This window comes from Pan paniscus, chromosome 9 (genome assembly GCF_029289425.2).
Source record: "Pan paniscus chromosome 9, NHGRI_mPanPan1-v2.0_pri, whole genome shotgun sequence".
NCBI lineage: Eukaryota > Metazoa > Chordata > Mammalia > Primates > Hominidae > Pan > Pan paniscus.
Genome location: NC_073258.2, coordinates 44,256,451 through 44,279,307, shown reverse-complemented (window position 1 = coordinate 44,279,307; position 22,857 = coordinate 44,256,451). Strand labels below are relative to the sequence as shown.

The window sequence follows — 22,857 nt, the reverse complement described above, 5'->3', positions numbered from 1 at the left end:
ACTTGGCAGGTGGGAGAATCACTTGAGCCCAGGAGTTTGAGGCCACAGTGAGGTATAATGGTGCCACTGAACTCTAGCCTGGTCAACTAGGTGAGACTCTGCCTCTAAATAAATAAATAATATGTAATTAATCCTGGATGTCCTTTCCAGGTGTCTGTATCAGCCCTGTCAAGCAAAACACCAAACTTACTAAATCATAAAGAACTCTTACTTACTCTGACAGCCTATATGACCTGACATTTTTAAAAAATTTAAAGTTGGCATACAAAATATGATTTGTTATCAAGACCTTTTCCTTTTTGTATGATGATGACGATGACAAAAATACTTTTAAGAACAATAAAATAACTAATGTTGGTGTCTCCCTATTTACACATTTTCTCCTGGGTGGTACAGTCACTGAATGTTCTCACCTCCAACACCATCCATTCTTCACCTTTTTTTTTCTTTCTTCTTTCTTTTTCTTTTTTTTGAGACGGAGTCTCGCTCTGTTGCCTAGGCTGAAGTGCAGTGGCACAATCTTGGCTCACTGCAACCTCCACCTCCCAGGTTCACACCATTCTCCTGCCTCAGCCTCCTCAGTAGCTGGGACTACAGGCACCTGCCACCATGCCCAGCTAATTTTTTTGTATTTTTAGTAGAAACGGGGTTTCACCATGTTAGCCAGGATGGTGTCGATCTCCTGACCTCGTGATCCACCCGCCTCGCCCTCCCAAAGTGCTGGGATTACAGGCATGAGATACCGCACCCGGCCCATTCTTCACCTTTCTCTATCCTGTTCTGTGCCGTAGAGGTCTCAAGGGGACTGGTCCCTGAAGACTGTTTTAGTTGAAGTCTTTGGCCTCTGGCTTACAGTTGGATTAGGCCAAGGAAAGACAGTAGCTAGGAGGACAGAAGGAGAGAGAGATCAATATGGTCAGAAAGTGAAGTTTGAACTTTAATAAAGGCACCTTTTTTTCTTCTAAAGTCAAAGGCCTCATAAGAGGTGAGTAGAGCACTTCTTTGTACATCAAAGGGACTACCTGTAAAAGAGGAATTATAATCCACTCCATCCTTCAGCAAAACAGGGAAAAAAATGTTGGGATAAAGAGATAACAAGAATTTTTCTGCCTTTGCTCTTTAAGAATTATGTGTTCTCTACTAGGAAAGGAAGATGCCTACACAAGTATTTTATGATGGCTCAAATGATAAAATTTGTATTCCCAGCTCTTTGGGGTAAATTTTTTCTCCAACATCCTTGCTGTGCTATTACCATCATTATCACCATTAATGTCATTGATAAATGTGCTATTAAAGGGATGTTATGAATTGTTCTGGTTTATTGCAACATAATTTTTTTAAAATCAAAAGCTTTAATGTGTAGATAATACTCACAGTGTTTTCCCATGACACTTGGAATATATGACATATTGACAGGGCCACTCAAACTTTCTTAACATATTCAGCTCCCATCTTTAGCTGTCTTTGATGTGTGTATCATACTCACAATTCAGACCTGTTCAGGTCAGCCAAGGTCTACCCAGATCATTTTTTTTCTGGCTTTATCTGAAGTTAATAACCTAATGGAACTCTTGCTGTGGAATATGCAACAACATATTTGGAGGGAGCAGGTAGGGCTAGTTATGACAGCCTTATTTTTTGTGCCAACCAAAGCATTGCAATATGAATTAGTCCCTCCAAACTGCTTACTCTGGTAATTAAATCTGCTCTAGGAATAGCTGTTTTATAACTGTTACAAATCAAAGAACTATGCCACTGAAGTATTCACTTGCCAGGAGACTGTGACATCTCATCTGTTAAAAAGATGATGTTTAAAAACAGCCACTTCTCCTTTTCTTTTTGAAAGATTGTTTCACTGAATGGACATTTCCTTGAGTTGTATTTAGGGAAATGGGAGTTGAATCAGCAGCACTTACACAATGTATGACTCCTATTACTCCTCTCCCAGGAGCATAGGGATTTGCATGGCTTAGAAGACTGGAGGCTGTAATGATAGAACTCAGAGTGGGTTGGGAGCACTGGAATATCTAAGGATGTATGAGTCCCATGGCGTCCATTTTTCAGAATTCACTTCTTTAGAAGCAGACAGTGCTTTTGAGGACAAAACTAATAGTATCTAATGCCTTGGGTGTTCATTGTGAAATGCTATTATCCATGCTAAGGTAATTTGCTATTAATATGGATGTAATACAAAATGCTATCAAAATTTCCACTGTAATGTAGCCTTCATAAATGTCTATTAGTTAGCAACAGCTCCTGTTTCACAGTTTGAATTAACCTCTTTGAAGATGAGTGAACATTTTCTGCACAGCACAGCAGTTTGTAGCTAGCTGCAAATGGAGTGGGGTTGAGGGAGAATTAGTTACTTACATATAGCATGCCTTCATCACATGGATGAACATATGGTACAAGTCCAGACAGTGTGAGCCACACAAAATATGTCTCTTCATTAACTATTGGAAGCTCAACAACAAAATAGAACATATGCAACTAAAAACTTGTTTATTATTTACTTCAGTTTAATGATTATCAACTTAATCTGTTGAGCATATATGGTTAGATGTTCCTGGGTTTTATGCATCTGATGAAAGTAGGATTATTTTATTCCACCAATTTTTGCAATTAGCAGTTAAGAAATTGTGAATGAAATACAAGATCAAGTTAATAACAAATTAATGCTGACAAATTAGAAGGATTTGAACACAGAGACTTGGAAAAGAGAGTAAATCTTTGAATAAAGATAAATTTGAAATGCAGATGAGTAAAACTGTATCTTTGATTCTGCAAATAGATTTAAAGAAACAGAAAGCCTATAAAAATGGTAAATCTTGATAAATGTCTTTTTTTCCATATTTTACTTTTTAAAATTCTATTCTTTCTGTTCATCTGCATGAGTGACTCTTGTTCTTATGCAGGGGTCCATATCTCATCTCCTTTATTGGACTATGGACTCAAGATAAGAAAACAAGCTTCATTTCTCTCTATATCTCCTTCAGTGTCTAGCATGTTATTTTGCACATAGTGAGTATTTAAAAGCTGTTTGTTGAATCAAAGTATAAGTGAAGTAGTGGTGATTTACACTGGCTTTATATAATTCACAATTTTAAAACAAATAAGTGAACATATGCTGAATTTCTTAAGCAGATCCCCTGCTCTATTTACATTAGATTTTTCCTAATTTCCTTAATGTATATTCTTATGCATGTCATAATTGAAGATCAGATTAGGGGGTTCTGGTTCATCTGGGTCATAGGCTTATCATTTAAAAAAAAAGCTGTGTAAAATTTCTTCTATGAAGCCTGCAAAAGTGGGTTAATAAACCACATAATTCTTCGCACACATAAATTTAATGTACTGATGTTATCCAATTTACAATATGGAGAATATATTTGAATTCTATTTTTTGGCAAAAAAATAATTCTTGGCCTGGAAAGCAATGCGAATAGATGTCCTAAATTTGCAAATATTTGCTTGGTACTGACACTAGATTTATTTAATGCTATGACTTAAACATATTTTAATAGATTTCTACCATAAAAAGACAGTAAAAGAGTTTGGCCTGCTCAAATAAAATGATGAATAAATAAATATAGCAGCTAATAATAGAAAGAAATATGACATAAATAATGGTAAGCTGAAAAGTAATTGTAGAAGTTTATGGTTATTGGGCTGAATCTAATATGATACTCAATTTCTGCTGGCATTTCAAGAGCTGTCCTAATTAATCAATTGGTAATTGCAGCTATGATTACCAGCTGTGATTATGATTAATTGCCAATATTGATTGATCCTTCAATAATTCTGGCATGTTCTTCCAAACAGAATCTCTGCTGCATTAAGGAGGATTTGAGAGGCATAGTTATTAAAAGCAAATAACCAAACCCTTCATTCTTATTACAAATATGTCCTCAGGGTACAAGATTTGTAATGGTGAAATCATGGATAGATTCACAGTAGGAGAAAGCCAAGAGAGGACGACATTATTCCAGAGATTATTTTAATGAAATAGACTCATTGTGGAGATGGAGTGTATATTTTATAATGATTCATTTACTTCGGGCTTACATTTATTATACCCCCTACTAGTTGAGCCTTCTTTCATTATAACAGTATGATCTCTTCAGGCCAGCCTGATCACTACCTTTCTCAGTCCTATGGGGAGTGAAAATAAATATCTCTGTGCTTTTCTAACTGCCACATTATTTTTTGTAAGAAAGGTTAATTATTAAGTGTTTTAGGGAAGTGCCAGGAACTTCAGCAAAGGAAATATTTTTTTCTGGCTTACATCATAAATGAGAAATTCTTGAAAGTCATTTTCTCTAATATGTCATTAACCTAGTGCCAACTGGAGGTGGTAGTTATATTATCAAGGAGCAGTGACACCATGCAGCCTAAAAGGGTGGCTTGTTACCGTGACAGCTCCCCAAAACCATAAATAAAATTTATCTTAGAAGAGCTTCTCACTTCAGATTGAAGTAGTGACTTCAGTAAGGTGAGATCATTGGAAAATGCTGAAAATCTCACTCATTTTCAAAAAAGAAAGAAAGGAAACCATTACATATGTTCCACAAGGGCAGGGGACCTGTCTATTATGTCTCATTGCAGCCTGAGACCTTTTAAAGTGCCTAATACAGGGTGGAAATTTAATAAATAACTCCTGAATAAATGAATGAACACTTGTGCACACTCCCAGATGTTGGGACTTGGCATGTATTGACCATCGATTCAATATACACATTTATATATTGCACTGCATACATGATATTGCACTATCTACATACAATCTTCCTAACAACCACATGAAGGAGGCTCAATTAGTAACATTATTTTAGAAATGTGGAAATAACTTTGAGAGGTAAGTAACACAGTCAAATCCACATAATTAGTAATTGACAGTTGAACCAAAGGACTTGAGCTAAGCTTGCTAAAGCTACAAGATCCATGCTTTTAACTATTGTAATATTCTAATTTTCAAAAATGTCCAGAAGGTTAATTGCATTTTTCCTCTTTTGCAAAACAACTTATTAAGTTACTTGAGTTTATAGCAGAGTTTGGACTTGAGACCATCAGTCTGTTGCCAAATATTCACCCACTGCTTCCACCTCACCTTTACCTTCTGTGTAACCACTTCTTCAATGTGAATACTCTGCTCAGAGAGGGCTGCTCTTCAATATCCAAATGATGCCATTCTCATTCCTAACTCTATGGCCTGGCATATGGCCTTTTATTAGTTTCCAGTTGCCACTATGGTACGTTACCACAAACTTAGTGGCTTAAAGCAACAAAAATTTATTGTTTCATAGTTCTAGGTGTGAGAAGTCTAAAATCAGTCTCACTGGGCCAAAAAGATGCTAACAGGCTTTTTCCTTCTGAAGGCTCTAGAGGAGAATTCATTTCCTTGCCTTTGCCAATTTCTAGGAGTCATGTGCATTTCTTGGCTAGTGCCCCCTTTGTCCATCTTCAAAGGCGGCTGCACAGTGTTGTCACATTCTGTTAACAGACTCTGCCCCTGAAATCACATCATTTCCTTGGACTGACTCCCCTGCCTCCAGTTTCTAAGGAGACTTGTGACTACATTGGGCCCACCCAGATAATTTATGATAATCTCCCTATCTCAAGATCCTTAATTTAATTATGTCTGCAAAGTCTTTTTGGCCATATATGGTCACATCCACAGTTTGGGAATTAGGACGTTGACATCTTTGGGGAGCCATCATTCAGCCACTACAGACCTGCATATGGTCTCATTTTGTTCCTTTGACTTCCCCAGGCAACCATACTTCAATTTACCTAAAGGACATCTATCTACTCACTTCTGAAACTGGATTAATAATATGGCCAGCATTAAAAAATGAAGAGCCATGGTTCAGATGTTTTTCAGTATCATTTATGCTTGGTGAATTTTGGAAGCCACATCAATATTGTTCAACTAGAGACTATGTAATCGTTGTTGAAATAATTATGAAAATCATGACAGAACATGAAGACGCTTATATTTTCAGTAAAGAAAGCAGGACACAAAATACTATCATCAGCCTTGTAATATTTATGTATTTGAATATGGCTAGAAGAAAATGGAATGTGATTTAATTTGTGGGAAATTATCAGCATTTTTATTTAAATTTTGCTGTACTATTATGTTATTTTCAGTTTCCCAACTCTTCCGTGTGACTTTCTAGTAAACATCAGCCTTCATTGATACTCTGTCTTCTCTAAACTATGCTTTATAAAGTATATCACAAAATTTATCTCACTTACAGTTTTTCATTCAGGAATCATTTCTGCCCAACAGAGTGTATTTCCTGGATTCTCAAGCCACCTAGCATGTAACTGATTATTTGATGAAAGATCTATAAACTATATTAAGTTCAACATATATTTGTGGAATGTTATATGCAGTGTCTTACTTTTCCTGGACTAGAACAATTTATGCCTACCTTCTTGTAGGAATTACTAAGAGTACCTCTTTCACTCCAAAAAGTATTCGGGCTGGGCGAGGTGGCTCACGCCTGTAATCCCAGCACTTTGGGAGGCCGAGGCAGGTGGATCACCTGAGGTCAGGAATTTGAGACCAGCGTGGCCAGCATGGTGCCACTTCGTCTCTACTAAGGCAAAAGAACTAGCCAGGCATGGTTATAGTCCCAGCTACTTGGGAAGCTGAGGCAGGAGAATTGCTTGAACCTGGGAGACGGAGGGTGCAGTGAGCCGAGATCACGCCATTGCACTCCAGCCCGGGTGACAGAGTGAGACTACATCTCAAAAAAAGAAAAAAAAAAAGTATTCTGGTTTGAAAGATAAATTATTTAATTTTCCTAAATATATACCAAGTATTGTGGGTTGATCTCAGTGATAACTGTAAACCTTGCTTCCTAATCTTAACAAGTGAGCATTAAATAATTTGATACATAGTGTGGTAAGCAGATTAATGGCGCCCTCAAACATATCCACATTCTAATCCCGTGGAGCCTGTGAATATATTATACTATATAGCATAGAGGCATTAAGGTTGTAGATGAAATTAAGGTTCCTAATCAGTTGACCTTAAAATAGGAAGTTTACCTGGGATTATCCAGGTAGGTCCAATGTAATAGTTACAAGAGTTCTTAAAGGGGAAAGAGGGAAGTAGAAGGGAAAGGTGACCATGGAAGAAAGACACAGAGAGATGCAACAGTGCTGGCTTTCAAGATGGAGTAGGACACCACAAGTCAGAAATAACAGGTGATATCAAGAAGCTGGTGAATGTAAGAGGGCAGAGCCTTTCCTAGAGCCTCCAGAAGGAATGCAGCCCTGCTAACACCTTGATTTTAACCCTGTGGTGTCCATGATAAACCTCTGATCCCTGGAATGGTAAGATAATACCTTTGCACTGTTTTAAGCAACTACATTTGGTGTAATTGTGGCAGCAGCAATGGAAAATTAATCCAGAATTACAGTTTTGCCTCGACCATAATACAGGCAAGTAGAAGTGGATGAGTCCTAGGCAGAAGAATCCTAGGACTTGTGATGGTACCCAATGCCCTGAGGGTGAGCCCAGAGCAGAGTGCAAGATAGAGGTGCAGCCCAGCAGTAAGACAGAATGAGTGGGTTTGGCTCATGTGCCAGGTTCAGCCAGAAGAGGGTACATATCCCTTTTTTTTTTCTTTGGGTCATCACCTTCATTATGTTTCAATTACAATGTGGTCAATCAATTTTCAAAAATTGCCTTCTAGTCCAACAAGATGATTGATAATTGTGACCTACTCTTCCGGTTATCCCAGAACTAAAAAATTTCCTGGGATGAGGGACTTTCAGCACTAAAACCAGGGCAGTCCCAGGGAAACTGGAATTTTTGGTTACCCTAAACATGGCATCATACGTTATTCATTCCAAAAGCGATTCTTAAGTGAGAATGTTTAGTATAAACAGCAATAAAAAGAAAATACAAATAAGCAAAACTAATCTTTGATTATTATAGCTTTAAAACTTTGACCTAGGACATTATAATATATAATAAGATACTCTTAGACATCCCCATTTAAAAATAATCTATTTAAGCTCAATTTTGAGAAAGTACTACATTTAAATTTTTTGTAGGCTGCCTTATTCTAATAAAGAACACAAGAATAAAATGAGCCAAATCAGTTTTTTGCTCATGATGTTATGGAATTGTATAATGGAACTGACTCTTTATTTGTGAAAACATATTTCTGAGAGATCCTCCTCTCTGTGGGATGACTCAGAGACCTTAGCCAGGAACAGAGAGAGTCTGAGTGGGTGAGGCTTTCACCCTCCATTCCTGTTAGAACCAGCAGAATCTACAGTCATTTCATTTGCAGAGGGTTCTTTGGTAGAAATATAATAAAGACCACTGTTTTCAATCAAAACAAATAAAGGCCCAAGAAGGAAGTGATTTGTCCAAAGTCACTTAGCAACTCACAACCTAAGCTCCTGGCTAGACTTAGTTGCCTTTCTTCATTCACCTATAATCACCATAGGAATACATGGAAATGTAGTTCTTTTGTAATTATATCTTGTCGGATGTCTGAAGAGTGAAAATATACCAACCTTTTAATGACACAGCAAGTTGGAAGGTCCACATGGTTTGCTGCTACACAAAATCATAACATTAAGTGTTGGCACCAGAAAGGATCATTTATCAATTCTCTCCTTCTACAACTGGAGTCCAGGGAGGTTAAATGAGGTTTGTTGAGATCATCCCACTAAGGGCAGCATCAGCACTGGAATTCTAGGGGAATTTAGTTATATCATTCAACTTCCCTTTGCTGTCACTTGTAGTTATTGTTCCTTTGGTTTCTTAAATGAATATTTCTACACAAGTCCAGCCTTTTCTTTAAATTCTAAGTATACTTAACATTGCCAGGATATAATATGAAAGTAGTAAAGCTTTAATTGCTGAATAATTGAGAATTGAGGAGGGGAAAATAAAGATTAGATTTTCTTACCAAGTCAAGTCAACATTTAATTGTTCTCTAAGCCATCTGAGAGTTATAGAAAGAACTTAAAGGAAGGGTGCTGAACTATTTGTTCTCCATCCTACACCCACATTCTCGTTGGACATTGACAGCTGTTAAAAATAAATAAGAATTTTAATAAGAAAAGAAAGGGACTTTTATATGGAAGGTCCTATGCTGGCTACTTTAAATACTATATCTCAATCAACACATACAGCACCCCATGGGATAGATTTTTTTACTAAGACCCTTTATGTTGCAAGTGACAAAGTCATAACACAAGCCATGTGCTATGGTTTCAATGTTCCCTCTAAACTCATGTTGAAACTTAATCCCCAATGTGGCAGTATTGAGAAATAAGATCTTTAAGAGATGATTAGATCATAAGGACTCTGCCTTCATGAATGGATTAATCCACTTATGGATTAATGATTTAAAGCATTAGTGGATTAATGGTTTATCATGGTGGATTTATAAGAAGAAAAAGAGAGAACTGAGCATAGCATGTTAGCACACTCAGTCCCCTCACCATGTGATGCCCTGTGTCACCTCAGGACTGTCTATGGAGAAGACAGTCAAATTTTTGGCTAATTTTCTTGTCTTCCAGCAATAAGGCCCTCATCAAATGTGGCCCCTTGACCACATTTCTGCCTCCATAAGAAATAAATCCCTTTAACCTATAAATTACCTAGTTTCAGGTATTCTGAAATAAGCAACAGAAAACAGATGAAGACAGTGTTTTAAACATAAATGAGCATTGAGAGCCTCATATAGTTGAGAATTCTAGGAATGTTAATACCCCTTAAAGAATGTGAGTCTCAGAAACTTTTGTTTCTGTCTTCCTCAACCTCTCTTTCTCTTCATGATGTAGCATTATTCCTTATTTCTTACACTGCAGAATAGAAAGGACAACTTGGAGTTACAGGCTTAAATCATCTGAAAAACTAGGAGAATGCTGGTTGGCCTGGCTTGAGCCATGTACCATCACTGTGAGAAACTTTGTGGCTAGGGAGATAGACACTAAGATTAATGAAATCTAAGTGACATGAAAAATTCTATACCCCTGGACTAGAAGAGTATGGCAATAGACAGACCCTTGGAGACCATGTTAAGTGGGAAGGAGCACTTTCCCAAAGAAAGAGGAGTTCTGTTAAAAAACAGAGGAGAGCTATTGAATCAGCAAATGTAAAGAAATGTTCATGAGGGTGTAATTATCTTTACGTAGGGATGAGTATATGAGATATCAGAAATATTTGATAGTGCTTTTAATGTTTGCACAACTAATAAATACATATTAGCCCAGAATATGAGCCCAATTTCATCTGGTTCCAATTTGTTCTCTTTCTGCTGCAAGCCTTGCACCACTGTGATATTCATAGACCCTTGTAAGGGATATAGCTTTTCTTTACAAACATTAGAATTATTATATTCAATTCAGTAACAGAACTCAAAATAGCACTACTGAATTGTAAAAATGATTATTTTGTTGGAGGGATATAAAATGTCCGTTTCTCTGGAAATTGTTTAGCAAGGAGCATGACTTTTGTTGTGTTTTTAAATGTTTTCAAAGGGATTTCAAAATCTTTTAAGGCCATTAAAGGAGTATTTCAGTGGCTTGAAATGTCCTTTTACATGGTCTGAAGATTTTTCTCACCTACACAGCTCATCATCAAAAAATTACCATCTTAACTGTTCAAATGGAGTAAAACAAATCCTTCTCTCCTATAATGCTAATAGGATTTTTAATTTTCTCACCTTTATAGGATGCAGAAAATTTGGCTAAATAATAAAAATTCTAAAAACAAAAAAAAATCCTGACACCTTGGAATTCACTTTCAATGATTGATTCTAGAGAAATAATGACTTCATAAATTTGATTTCACAGGGATTCTTCAAAGTATTAGAACAGAGAAAATAGAAAACAATCCAAACATTAAGCAATAGAGGATTAGCTAAATGAATTATGACAATGATAATACGTAACATTTGTTGAGCCCATGCAATGAGTCAAATATTGGGCACACTATTCATGGCACTTATTTATCTCATTCCATCCTCACAATAAAAAACGAGACTCCGTCTCAAAAAAAAAAAAAAAAAAAAAAAAAAAACATACAAATTAGGTGTTATTGCTATTATCTCTCTTGTCTTCTTCTGCAGTTAAAAACAATCAAACAAAACAGATACATAAACGACAGACTGTGACTTAAAGCGATAAAGCTAAATGCAAGAATATCTAGTTTTTAATTAGCAGAGTCCAGACTCAAATTTGGGTTTATCTGACTCCAAAATGCATGCATTTAAACACTATGGTATATCGTTATGTATTCGATCAATGACAAAATATCCCATGATTTACAACAATTGTGTAAATCTATAAGCCTGAAGAGGTATTTAGAAAAATTATTTGGTTAAAAAAGGAAGGTAGCAACTAAGAATGTATATTGGGACCCTCAGTTTTTAAATTAATATTTACTTGTCTGTATTTTTAGAAACCAACTTGTTAAGCATGTCTAACTTTATGTAAAACAGCCCATTTTTATACACCTTATTCTATTTTTTCTGTAATGAATTAATTGTTTACAATGAGAATAAAATACTTTTCTAATTATTAGAGTAAATTAACAATTTCCATTTTGGAAAAAAGAAAAGAATGAAATATTTTGTCTATCATTCATGATCTCCTTCTGTCTAACTTGATAATTCTTCTTGCCAGATACTGTAGTTATTGGAATTTAGATTGTTTGCTTGTTGTATCCAAACCTTCCCAACAAGAAATATTTGATACCTATGATAGTAGGCACCTGGCTAACAGGATAACAAAATAGAATTTCTAACATAGAGACTCTAGCTTATAATGGAATCATAATGCTTCCTCTTGGGAAACATCTGCAAGGGCTGAAAATAATTTTTAATGAGTTAATCAAATATTTTTCAACCTCCAGAAAGATTCAAGATTCATTCAACTCTGGCAAGTGATTAGGTTTTCTGCTTAATCCCCTGATGAATTCATATCTTGCTAATCCTATGTTGTTCCCTGAATGATTGCAAAACTCTGAATCACTAATGCTCCAATATAAAAAATAATGATTATTCTTCCCTTGACCAAGAGTACTTTTCAGAACCTGCAGAATATCTCTCTGCATTTTAAAGATGCAGGGAAACTATAACATGAAAATTATTTTAAAAGAAAACAAATTCCTTTAATTAAATCATTTACTAAATTATAAGACAATGTTAAAGGGTTTTTATGTTCCTCATGTCTCTAAAATTATAAATAGAAAGTTCTGAGTTGTTTTCACCTCCTTCTTCCAATTGTGCTGTAGTCATTAGAAAGCCCAAACAAGGGTCAGAATCGCATCTGCATTCAACACTCTTCATCGACAGACACTTAATGTATAGGAAACATGTTTTTGTCATGATGTAAAAAAGCTTTCAAACTCAATGTCTAAATGAAGTACGGATCTTAGATTTAACAGTGACAGTTTACAACACCCATCCTCTATGACTTCAGACCACTTTTCTCCTTCCTGATCTTGCAAGTCCACAGGGATTCTTGCCCGAAATCCTGGAATAACAAAATAGCTTTTAAAATGCTCCTGAGGTGTTTGGCCTACTTGTTAAATCTGCTGCCATCAATTGGTGACAAGTGAAGAGGAGAATAAGGGCATTCATAATTCTTGAAGCTTGGGTCCTGACTATACATATTAAAGACAGAAAACTTCCCTTTCTCTTTGTGCTAACACCCATGCAATTCCCCAATATTGACAGGCATATCTTTTATTCTACAGAAATAGAAACCCACAGAATGAATCTTATTCTACTTTGAGCTTAATGGTCAAATTTGAGATACATTGATGTAGGAAAAGGAATACACAAAAGACTGAGTTGATAACTTCCGATAAGATGGAGGTAAGAACAGAGTTTAGGTCAACGTATCAAATCTTCAATAACTGAAAGGTTTCTAAGCACTCTTACTAATAAGTGATTTCCTGTCCACCAAATTTCCTCCCAACTCTTGACTTTCCTACCATAGACATTGTTTTTCTTTATTTAGAAGTATTCTTACCTCACATAGGCAACACTGAGAAAATCATTTCTTTGTGTTACAGTGTTTGTAATAAAACTATAGTATAATCAAATATACTATAATCACCTGAACTATTACCCGATGTTAGAGCTGTCAAAACCTATAAATACAACTAGCTTCTTCTAATAATTGAGAAATTGGAGGATTTAAACCAGTATCTACTAACCTTCAGTTCTCTCACCCTCTTTTTTCTTCCTCTTTGCCCAGCTGTTGCTAACAGCCAAAAGAGAGATAGATGTTATGTATCAACTCATTAATTTGAAAATCAAGGTCTACATGGCAGTATACTAAATATAACTGGCACCCAATAAAGTCCAGTCTCTGTGTAAAGTCAATCTAAAGGAATAACAATCCTGTAAAATACTATAGCAGAAATAATTACAGTGTTTACTTGGTCTCTGGAGAAAATGCTAAAAAGTATAGGCTGGAGGAGAGTCATGGGCAGAATTAAGAGCAGTGGTTCTCAACCAGAAAAGTTTTGAATCCTGTGGGAACACTTGGCAATGAATGTAGGTTTTTGTTTTGTTTTGTTTTTGTTTTTGTTTCTGTTTCTGTTTTTGTTTTGATTTTGGTTATTACTACTGGAGGGCTACTCCAGAAGTGGGAAGAGACCAGGGACAGGGATGCTGCTAAACACATAGAGTGTACAGGGCAGAACTACAACAAAGAATTTTCCAGTCCAAAATTTCAGAAGCGCTAAATTTGAGAAATCCTATTCTTAAGTGTTTTTCAAAAATCTTCTTGGTGTGGTGGCTCACACCTGTAATCTCAGTGCTTTGAGAGACCAAGATAGGAAGACTGTTTGAGGCCAGGAGTTCGAGACCATTGGGCAACATGGTGAGACCTCATCTCTGCAAATTTTGAAAATTAGCTGGTTGTGGTGGCACATACCTGTATTTCAGCTACTTGGGAGGCTGAGGTAGGGGGACTGCTTGAGACGAGGGAGTTTGAGGCTGCAGTGAGCCATGGCTTCACCACTGGGCTCTAGCCTGGCTGACAGAAACCCTGTCTAAAAATAAATAAATAAATAAAAAGAAGAAGAAAAGGAATCTCCCCAGTTTCATATTCCAACTCCTGAGCATAGCATTAAAATTACAAACTAATTCCAGAATTTTTCAGTATATAGGAGAAAGGAGTTTTTCTTGTGTATTTTGCAGAAACTAAAATGTAAAAAGAAAGCAAGTGAGAGGAGGCAGGATTTTACACCAAATATATAGATGAGATGCTGACAACTGTGACCTGTAAGAACAACTCCTAAAGCAATCCCTAACTGACTCAGCTCCACAACCAGCCTCACTGAGGTTAGCATCAAAAATTATCATCTTTAGAAGTAAGAAACTCCTTGGTCCTGTATTCTCAAGTCATATGAAGGTAGATAAGTAAGGGAACTTTATGAGTTGATGCCAATGGACAGTTGAGGGAAGAAAGAAAACTTTAGTTTTAGAAAAATAGATATGTGTTCTTTGCTGTCATCAGTTGCATTGCAAAACAAAAACCTACAAGGCAAGTATCTTCAAATGTTTATGAAGCCTATGGTCCTCCCAGCAAGTAAGCATTTCACATGGCCATTTTAATATTTTATAGCACATGTGCTATGGTGTGTTTGGCTTATCCAGCAAAGTGATAGTACAGGGAGAAGAATATAAATGAGCCCACTATCTTTAAATCTGCTCATCTTTTTGACATATAAGATTCTGGTTTGTACATGTATATTATACTGAAATAATTCTAGCAGTCAGGACTTCTCTTTCTTTTCTTATTATTCTTAGTAGAAAATGTATCATTGGAAGACTCTACAATAAATTATGAATTATTGAAATGTGAGTGTATAAGCACTATTCTAAGCCAGGTACAGAAACTTACTTTTGAAAGCTCTTCAGGAATAAATTTAATATTAGTTAGATAACAGAATGTATCTCATAAGCTATTAAACATATATTTAAGTATTTTTCAGAGATTAAAAATCATGTTTTTGAAAAAATTTTAAAAACATGGGAAAAAAGAAAGATGAAAAAATTATTTCATTATAATTTGATTAAAAATAAACATAACCATATATATGTTGAAAGATAACTTTTATAAAAACTAAAAACAGTAGTGGTTATCATGGTTGAATGATTATAAATAGTTCTTACTTTTTAAAAATTTGTATGTTTCCAAAATTTTCACAATGAAAATATTTCACTGCTGAGAGAAAAAGAAATGTTTTATTTTTAAAATAATCTACAGAGAACTTTTTTAAATCTAACACATTGCTAAAACCATTTCCATATCAGTTCTATCCACTCTTATCTTGGAAAACTGAGAGAAGAATGAATTTGTAGTAATCGAAGGCAGCAAACAACAAAATGTGGCCAAATCCATAAATCCCTTTACTTAGCAAAGCAATTCTTTGCAGCTGCAACAGTTGGAATCAATTACTGAAGATTTTCATGTCGTAATGTCAGCAGTCTCAACTGCTGCGGTTGGAGCTGGGGAAAAGTCACTTATATTGGGCACACAGGCTAAAGAAAAGAGCAATTTGATCAGAAATGGCTTCATTTCACCAATTATTATGCTATTATCCTGTGCTTGAAGATAAACAGTTTAGGCGGGGTCATGATTTAGCAGTCTCTTAAGACCATACTGTTTAATTAGCATGGCTCTTAAGAAAACTGAGCTCAGCTCATTTCTCGTTGGGTCTGTAGGAAAAGAAGGCATGTTTTTCTTTACTACAGGCATTTTTCTAGCTTTGTTAGCCTTGTGGTACACATAGTACAAAAGAGAGTTCATTTTTGACTAAAAAAACTCAATGGGCAGGGATTGGACCAAGGTAACAAAATCCCTGTAAGAGTTGAGAATAGCACACTTCTAATGTTCCAGATCCACAGGCAGCTCATACCCCATGTTTTACTTTTGCAAAACTTTATTTGCATTGTTTTTTGTTTCTTTGGTTGGTTGGTTGGATTTTTAGAGCAGCCTACACAGTTTATCAAATTTTTTTCATTGCAACAGTCTCCTGGGCATTTGAATTTTGAGAAATGCTGCTTTTAGTAGTAATTTTCTCATCATTCCTTGAACTTAGGGAAATAATTAGGCATGTAAAGCTTTACAAAGAAATGCTTATAAGGTACAAACCTGTATATGTACTAGGACAATCCCGAGGTCTCTTCTAACCTGCAAACTCTTATATCTAATGGTCTGCTAGGAATCTCCACTTGAATGTCTCATACAATTCAAATTAGCAGGAGGCTAAACATTGAATTCTTGATCTACACTTCTAGCATTGTAGTCACTCTATAAAAGCAGGTATTCTCATTATCACTTAAGCAGGAAACTGTGAAGTTTTTGACAAGTATTTTGTAAGCACCTAACATCCCGGTTATCTGCAAGTCTTTTTGATTCTACCTCAAGGATAGATCTAGGAGCTATCCATTCTCTCCATTTTCACTTTCAGCCTCTTAGTTCATGTCACCATTGCAGCCTCTCTAGCTGTCACACTTTTTCTCCCACTCCCATCATCCCCTTACAGCAGCCAGATTGCTTCTTATAAATCATAGCACAGATTCACCCTCTTTCTTCGCAACAGCCTATCAATGTCTTTTCATTTCATGTAGACTAAAACCCAGATTCTTTAACATATAACTGATGGTGATTTGACTTTTGCTGCTTCTTTAAATTACCTTCTGGCCAGTTTCCCCTCTATATGCCACACTCCAGTCACTCTGTGCTTTCATTTCCTCAAACACAGCAATGTTTTCTCTGGCATTAAAGCTGTTTTTTAAGGCAAGTTTATGCCGTTAGTTTTTCCTGGTTAAACATTTGCTTGTTCTTTAAATCAAGATCAATTTTTTTTTCCCATAGCCCTGAGTGAAATAGTGAATATTTCTCCAAGTTGAGATTGGAGGTCTAACTTGGTGTGTAACTGGAGAGGAGGTCCCGCATACCAAAATCAGGCACTAAAATTTAGACTTGAAACCTCTCTTGAATTCCTGCATTGACTAACCTAGTTTCTACCACTTCGATACCAGAGATATGGCTCTGCTAAGTTCTTGGATTCATTACCCTAACGGAGTACTTTAAATATGACTCCTTACATGTTAGTAATAATTTAAGACTTGTATTATACCTTGTATCAAATCTGGTAGCTCAATAAAAGTATAGACTTTGGATACAAAGTATGGGTTACTTTTATAGGGTTCTTATTTTTTCAAAAGTGGGGCAGAGTGCGGTTTTTATGGCTTAGCTACTACTTTTAAGCATAGAAACAAATATAAATTGTGCTTTAACACCTGTTAAAATCCAGGCCTTGATGCTATCTAATGTATAATAGTATCTCCATCATAAGTCACCCTCACCGAAGAAGTTACTTTGAGTTACACAACCTGAAGGCTTAGGCAGGCAGTGCTATAGACACAAACATATTTTTATAGTGTGTTTCCCTTCTGTATTATTTTGACTCCTACACTACTTACATATTTATAGAAGCCTCTGGTGATTCTTAATGATGTTGTTCAGTTTGGTTTCTTAATAATTTCCTTGGTTCTATGCTAACATTCCTGCTGTTGATTGTTCCATTATTTTAATTATGCCACACTCTAAGCAGTGCTTCTGGGAGTGGGTTGAAGTTTTCACTGCAGTACATTACAGGTTAAAATAATTTTTAAAATCCCACTAGAGCAATAGTTTTTCCTTTGCACTTTGGCAGGGGTGGGTGGGTGCGTAGGGCCCTATCAATACTAGAAAAATCACATTCCTTAACTGTAGGAGCTGACAGCCACTTGTAGTGAGTTAGGAAATATAAATTATGGTGGCTAAAACCTATTGAACCCATATTACATACAGACCAGATTAAGTAATCTACATTCATTCTGTCACTTAATTATCACTGTAATAAGTTATTTGCCTATATTATATGCATATGCATATGTTATTTGCATGCCCATTCGACACACATGAAAACAGAAGCCTAGAGAATTTCAGTACCATGTCCAAAGACATCCATAAGCAAGCAATGGCAAGAAACAAGGCCTCATCTGATGCTATAGACCATGCTTTTAACCACTCTGCTATGCTTGCTTTCAACTGAAAGCAACTTTTAATCCCATCGTAAAAGTAGAAAGAACAAACACACACACACACACACACACACACCTTTTACGTGCTTATAAGCGTCAAGTTTTTTTTTAAGTAGTTAGCTGTTTATTAAAGAAGAGATGGTTGCAATGCTCAAGGTTGAAGATAAGTCATATCACTTGTTGCTAAAACTTGGCTGACATAACATATTGTCAAAAGAATGTAACTTTGGAATCAAGAGTACTGATTTTAAATGCTGAGATAACTGTGTATTCTCAATGAAATTAGGCAATTTATTAAACGCTCTGAATCTCAGTTCCTACATCTGTAGATGGAAATAATAATACATGCATAAGAAATTTTAAGTGCTAAATTAAGAAATGCATAGAGGATGCCTGGACACAATCTGTGTCATATATTTTTCAAATCAATATTAGTCTCCTCTAGTTTCTAGTTCCATTATTATCTACAGAATAATAAACAAATGATTCTTTTTATTTTTTTCTCTTGTAACCATCACCAAGGACCACTAGAAGCCCTTAGAGATAGCTGCCAATTACTTTACTGACTCTATTTCCTACTCAGTCAACTTTCAGCTTCACTGACCACCTGGTTGTTCTTTTACTGCACTAGAAACATTCCAGTTTTAGGGGCCTTTGCACTGGCGATTCCTTTTGCCTGGTGTTATATTCCTTAGACATCTGCTTGACTTTCTGCCGCATCATCTTAAAGTCTTTGTTCAAATGTCACCTCTCAATGAGGGCAATGAGGGCATTTCTGACCATCTAATTAAGAATTGTACGTATGCACCCCTCACTCTCTCTGAATGCCTCCTGGGCTTGATTCTTCTTAATGAATTATGTGATTTAATTGTTTTATTTATTGTATGTCTTCCTCATCCACTGGAATATAAACTCTATGAGAATAGGAATGTTTGTTTTGTTCGCTGGTTTATTCCCTGTATCTTGGACAATAACTCGTATGTAATAGATGTTCAATAAATATTTATTAAATTTATGAATAATTTTGAATGAATATTTTCAATAAAATTAAGAAAGATCGTTATGGAATGTGTTGAACTAGACACTTCATGGCATCAGATGTAAGACTGAAGTATCAGTATAATTAGAGAAATGTTATTCAGATACAGTATGTTTGACTGTTCATTATCTCCATGTTTTTATAAAGCCATTCTTTTTAAAGACTTCATTTTCTGGAGCTGTTTATGTCCATGGCAAAATTAAGAGAAATGTGCAAAGATTTATCATATACATCCTTCCCCCACATATGCATAGCCTTCTTCATTAGCAACATCCTCCTAAGAGTAGTTCATTTCTTACAATGAATGAACCTACATTAACATATCATCATCACCCAAGGTATATAGTTTATATTAGGGTTCACTCAGTGTAGTCATTCTACAGGTTTGGACAAACGTGTAATGCCATGTATACACCACTATAGCATCCTACAGAGTGTTTCAAATGCTGTGAAAATTCTCTGGGCTATGCTTTGTCCATCCTCTGTCCCCAATCCCTGGAAACCACTGATCTTTTTATTTCCTTTATAGTTTTGCCTTTTCTAAAAATGCATATAAATGGAATTATACATTTTTTGGATTTGCTTCTTTCCTTTTGTAATATGCATTTAACATTCCTTTATGTTTTTAATGGCTTGGTAGCTTATTTAATTTTAGCAATGACTTTCATTGTCTATATATACAACAGTTTATCCATTCACATAATACTTCAAAGCATCTTGTTTGTTTCCAAGTTGTGACAGTTATGAACAAAGCTTCTGTAAAGAATTCCATGCAAGTTTTTGTGTGGTCATAGGTTTTCTACTTTTTTTGATACACATTAAAAAGCATGATTGCTAGATATTATGCTAAGAGTACGTTCAGTTCTGTAAGAAACTTCCAAAGTGGCTGCACATTTTTGCATTGCCACTGGCAATGAATGAGTTTTCCTGTTCCTCCACATCCTCACCAGCTTTTGCTGTTGTCGGTGTTGTATATTTTGGCCATTTTAATAAGTATGTAGAAGAAATTTATTGTCTTCATTTGCAATTTATTAATGACATGTGATGTTGGACATCTTTTCATATGTTCATTTGCCATCTGTATATCTTCTTTGACGAAATGTCTGATCAAGTCTTTTGCCCATTTTTTAATCAGGTTGTTCATTTTCTTACTGTTGAATTTTAAGAGATTCTCATATATTTTGGATGAGACTCCTTTATCAGATACATCTTTTGCAAATATTTTCTTCCAGTCTGGCTTGTCCTTTCATTCTCTTGACAGTGTCTTTTGCAAATCAGAAGTTTGTTTGTATTTAATTTTAATAAAGTCATTTTTTCCTTTATGAATTTTGGCATTGTTACTATAGCTAAAAAGTTGTTGCCACACTCAAGGTTATCTAGGTTTTCTTCTGTGTTATGTTCTAGAAATTTATGATTTTGTGTTTTAATATCTAGGACTATGATTCATTTTGAGTTAATTTTTATGAAACATGTAAAGTCTGTGTCTAGATTCACTTTTTGGAAACGTAGGTTCAGTTTTGACAGCCTATTTGTTGAAAAGCCTATCTTTGCTCCATTGTACTGCTATTGTTTCTTCGTGAAAGATTACTTGGCTACATTTATGTGGGTCTATCTTTGGGCTCTCTATTCTGTTCCATTGCTCTATTTGTTAGTTCTTAAGTCAACATCACACTGTCATGATTACTGTAGTTTTGTAACTAATCTGGAAGTTGGATAGTGTGAGTCCTCAAACTTTGTTCTTCTCCTTTACTATTGTATTATCTTATAGGTCTTTTGCCTGTTCATACAAACTTTAGAATTAGATTGTCAATGTCCACAAAATAACTTGCTGAGCTTTAAGATCAGGCCAAATCTATAGATTAATTTGTGAAGGACTAATTAATTTGTGAAGGCGTAACCTCCCGGGTTCATGCCATTCTCCTGCCTCAGCCTCCTCAGCAGCTGGGACTACAGGCGCACATCGCCAGGCCCAGCTAAATTTTTTTTTTGTATTTTTACTAGAGACAGGGTTTCACTGTGTTAGCCAGGATGGTCTCGATCTTCTGACCTTGTGATCCACCCGCCTTGACCTTCCAAAGTGCTGGGATTACAGGCATGAGCCACCACGCTCGGCCTATTGTGTTTTTAATTTCAAGTTCCTCTTGTTTATTGCTGGTATATAGGAAAGAGTTTTTTTTTTTTTTATATTAACCTTGTTTCCTGCAACCTTCCTATAGTCACTTATTTCTGGGAACGTTTCCATTAATTTTTTAGGATTTTGTAAATAAACAATCATGTCATCTGCAAGCAAAACTCATTTTGCTTTCTCCTTCCATGTATGTATACATGTTCTTTTCTTGTCTTGTCTTATTCCATTACCCAGAACCTCTAGTGATATGTTCTAAAGGATCAGTGAGAGAGAATATACTTATCTTATTCCTGATCTTAGTGGGAAAGCTTCTAGTTTCTCACCATTAAGTATTATATTAGCTGTAGATTTTTGGTAGATAAATATTTATCAATTTAAGAAAATTCTCTTCTATTTCTAGTTTACCTAGGATTTTTTAACATTATTATTAAATAATAAAATTATTATTAAAAAATTATTTGTATGTTGAAACAGCCTTGCATACCTAGGATAAATCTCACTTGTACATGGTGTATAATTATTTTTATACATAATTGGGTTTGATTTGATAAAGTATTTTTGTTGTTGTTTTTGGATTTTTATATGTATGTTCATAAGAGATTGGTCTATAGATTTCTTTTCTTGTAATATATTTGTTTAGTTTGGTATTAGAATAATTCTGGTCTCATGGAAGAAGTTAGACAGTATGCCTGCTTCTTCTGTCTTATGAAAGAGATTGTAGATTGTAAAGAACTCATACCATTTATTCTTTAAATGCTTGGTAAAACTCAACAGTGAACTGATTTAAGCCTGATGATTTATATTTGGGGAAGTTATTAATTATTGATTCAGCTTATTTCATAGATATAGGCCCATTCAAATTGTCTAATTCTTCTTGTGTGAGTTTTACCAGATTGTGTCTTTCAAGAAAACAGTCCATTTCATTTAGATGATCAAATATGTGGGCATAAGAGTTGTTCTTAATAATCCTTAATTTACACTCTCAATGTCCCTTGGATCTGTAGTGATGTCATGTCCTCTCTTTCATTTCTGATATTAGTAATTATGTCCTCTATATTTTATTTTTCTTAGCCTGACTAGAGCCTTATAGATTTTATTGATCTTTTTAAGAACCAGCTTTTGGTTTTATTAATTTTCTCTATTGCTTCCCTGTTTTCAATTTCATTGATGTATGCTTAAATTTTTATCTTTTCTTGTGCTTACTTTAAATTTAATTTGTCTTTTTCTACTTCCTTAAGATTAAAACTTACATTACTGACTTTAGAACACGCTTCTTTTCTAATATATGTATTTAATGCCATATATTTTCCTTTAAGTGCTCCATTTACTGCATTCCACATATTTTGGTAAGTTGTATTTTCATTCCCATTTAGTTCCAAATATTTTCATTGTTCTTAATATTTGTTCTTTGACCCATATTTTATTTAGAGGTAATTGTTTAATATTCAAATATTTTGAAATTTTCCAGCTATTTTTCATTTAATGATTTCTAACTTAATTCCACTGTGATGTGAAAGCAGACCTGGTATGATTTTTATTTCTTTAGATTTGTTAAGTTGTGTTTTATATCACAGAATATGGTGTATCTTGAT

The 22,857-nt window shown here is 35.2% G+C and overlaps 1 long non-coding RNA gene across 1 annotated transcript in view; it reads left to right on the top strand.

Moving 5' to 3' along the window:
• The window catches only part of LOC130540592 (uncharacterized), an 83,934-nt gene that overhangs the window by 33,801 nt on the left and 27,276 nt on the right, over positions 1-22,857 (top strand). Inside the window, exon 7 of the long non-coding RNA XR_008954586.2 lies at positions 12,743-12,863. This is a non-coding gene — a long non-coding RNA (uncharacterized LOC130540592). The remainder of the gene's footprint in view (positions 1-12,742; positions 12,864-22,857) is intronic.